Source organism: Pteropus alecto, unplaced genomic scaffold (assembly GCF_000325575.1).
Source record: "Pteropus alecto unplaced genomic scaffold, ASM32557v1 scaffold71, whole genome shotgun sequence".
In the NCBI taxonomy this organism is placed as follows: domain Eukaryota; kingdom Metazoa; phylum Chordata; class Mammalia; order Chiroptera; family Pteropodidae; genus Pteropus; species Pteropus alecto.
This window is the reverse complement of record NW_006433024.1, coordinates 19,250,205-19,253,234: the sequence shown is the minus strand read 5'-3', so window position 1 is coordinate 19,253,234 and position 3,030 is coordinate 19,250,205. Positions and strand designations below refer to the sequence as shown.

The window sequence follows — 3,030 nt, the reverse complement described above, 5'->3', positions numbered from 1 at the left end:
CTGGGGTTCTCTTGTGTTGAGTAAGAGGGGAATTCTTCTAGTTCAAAGGTATAGGGCAAGAGACTGAGAACTGTAAAGTGACAAGTCTCATGCGGTCCCTTCTGCCTTGGTGTCCCTGTTTGGAAAAGCCTCCAGTTGGTGATTCCAGAGTGTGCAGTCATTCTGTTTAACCAGGCTTAGTGACATCATCAACGACTGCCCTCACCTTGACTGGTTTCCCAGAGCATACTTCTGGAAAAGTGAGGGGTCTGAGGGAGGGTATGTGACTAAGATCCAGAGGACAGGAAAATCCCCCAGAAGCCACACTTTAAAACCATAAGCAAAGTGGTGACCCAGATGGTTAGATGATGCAGACATAGACTAAGAGTGTGATTCGTTTTCCATTTTTATTGGGCACTCACAGATTCTAGACACTATACCGAGCCCAATCCCAGACAAAGCTCCCGTTCTAAGAGCTTATGATCTAAATTCCTTGTGGAAAGTCTGTCTTTGAAATGTTTAAGGCACCTCATTTAATCTGCATTTCCACTTCAAGTCATGTACCTCCTTCCTGAAAAACCCACCACATTTAAAGTTTGTAGCTGGCCTTCCTTCTGTTTTTGCTGTTTACGTGCCAATTTAAAGAGTGGAGAGAGCCACATTAGTTTTAAAATAAAACACAAATAGCAGAATGAGGCTTGGTTAAAGTAAAAACCACAGAAGGGATTTTTTTTCCTTTCATACTTTTCAGATTTTCCTAGAACCACCTTTATTTCCTCAGAGCCCAGCCATAGAAAGTGAGTGGGCCTCTCCGGATGCTCTTCCAAGAGAAAGCTAAAGCCTCGTGCTTATTTTCTCATTGCATCTTTAGGTTTTGTTTTTCTTTTTAGACAATTGAATCCCAAATGGGGGCTCAGAAAGCTATTGAAGCCCCTAATTCACATGTGGTATTTCCAAGTACTCTGAATAGACAGATTTCGGTTTGTTTTTGCATGATTTGTATCCTACCTCTTCTGTTCAACTGTATCAGCTTGTACATTCTGGGTGATGGGAGCATGATTTTAAAGTCACATTCTCCTGGTGGATTGCCAGCACTGCCACTTAGCAGTTTTGTGACCTCACCTGTCAAATGAGAATAATGATGCACACCTCTCAGGGCTGCAGTGATGATTAAGGAGTCAAGACACAGAAAGGGCTCAGCACAAAACAAGCACTTAATACACTGTAGCAACTATGAAAATAGATCCTTTCATTTATCTGCTCCTTCCTTACCCATCCTCTCCTGCTATTTTGGAGAAAGAAGGAAAATTACCTATTCCAAGTGGATGATTTATCCCACGAGGAGAGAGAAAGCCAAGTTTGACCTGCAAACACCTGGGCCTTTTAAAGGGATGGGATCAGTGTTCTTGCCTCTCAGCAAGAGGCGATTAAACCAGCAATGCAGGGCCTGGGGAAGCTTGGGAGGCCGATGGTGGGGTGGCAGGAGCACTGAAGATGAAGAGTGATTAGGAAAGCAGGCCCAGAGCTGAGGTGAGGGGCCAGAGGGGCGCCAGCCATTGGGACAAACCGTTACTTTGGCGTTCTGAGTCTGTGGGTCTGCAGGTCGAAGCTCGCCCGCCCAGGGGTCTGGTGACTGTGGGACCCGAAGCGCGTGAGGCAGCGCCCTCTGCCGGCCGCTCCGGGCAAGTCATCAGCCCCGCGCCTGCCCGTCGCTCTGCAGGTGGGACCCGGGATCCCTCCCGCTGCCTCCGCCCCCGCTCCATCCCTTCTGAGCACCGTGCTGCCGGGTCCCCGACCGGATTCTTGGAGACGCGTTTCTATCTGACGCCTGCGGGCAGAGCAGAGACGATGCTCGGAAACATTCGATTCACACCTGGGGATCGGAGGCCGCGGAAACCCACCCAAACTCCGCAGAGGCTGCGCCTCTTGGGACCCGGGGCCAAAGCTTGCTGGGCTGTCGGAGGCAGTTTGGAAGTGGCATCGCTTATGGCCAAGACCGCGGGTTCTGCGGACAGAGAGGAGCCCTCGGTTCGCTTTCTGCCTCATCCATTTTCCAGCTAGGTGACCTTGGGCAAGGTACTTAAATTTCCATGTGCCTTAGTTTCCGCATCTTTAAGATGCAGAGGATGATCCCGACCTTAGTGGGGTGACATGAGAAGTACATGGGATCAGACAGCCTGGGTTGGAATTCTGGCACTGACATCGGCTAGCTGTGTGCCTGGGGCAAGTTACTTAACCTCTCTGTGCCCTGGTTTCCTGCAAAATAGGGATAATAACGGTACTTACCTCCGAGGGTTGTTGCCTGCAAAGCGCTTAACACAGTGCCTGGTACAGAGTAAGCGCTCAATAAATGGTGGCTATTATGGTTGTTGTCGTTATTATTGTTCTTAAGACCGCTGAACACGCGAGCAGAACTCTAGCTGGCGGCTATTATTAGTCTCTTTCTTGGGTCCAGCTATTTCTTTCCGGGCATTGTTAAAATCTTTTGCCATGCGCTCACGTCCTTATCAGTAGCAAAAGGACAGCCGGCCTTCCCGAATTTGGAAAATCGAGGTTCCCCTGGAGGAAGGCCAAGGACGCGGCAGAGGGCTGCAAGGACCGGGACCTCCCCGGAGGACGCCCGTGCCTCCATTAGCGCGCGTCAGAGCCGCAGTGACGTCGCTAGGTCCGCGGGAGGTGGGGAGGAGGGGCCTAGATACGCGGGGAGCCTGGGGTGGCGGGGATGGCCGGGGTGGCCCGGCAGCGCGGGTGCCCTGCGGTTCCCAGCGGCTGCGGCCGAGGCAGCCCGAGTTGCTGCGGGAAGGCCCTGCCTGGGTTGGCTCTGCAGCGCCTGCCCGAGCGGGGTGCGCTCGGGCTCCGCCTGAAGTGCCGCGGGGAGGCGGGAGATGTTAACATCTGCCCACATCTGCCCCGGGCCTGGGGTCCCGCAGTCGGACGCGGGGCGGACCTCCCAGCGGCTGGTCAGAGTCTGCGTGATCCTTCCCCTCCTGTTCTCCAACCCCCACCCCATTCCTTATCGTCCCTCAGCGCCCTGCTCAGCTTTTTCCCCTG

General features: G+C 52.7%; 1 long non-coding RNA gene across 1 annotated transcript; it reads right to left on the bottom strand.

Annotated features, from left to right (window-relative positions):
* Window positions 1–367: 367 nt before the first annotated feature.
* LOC112476612 lies at window positions 368–2,705 on the bottom strand. The gene is made up of 2 exons (XR_003045174.1): window positions 2,266–2,705; window positions 368–1,807 (listed from the first exon to the last, which is right to left on the bottom strand). It is a non-coding gene; the product is annotated as an uncharacterized LOC112476612 (long non-coding RNA).
* Between the last annotated feature and the right edge of the window lie 325 nt (window positions 2,706–3,030).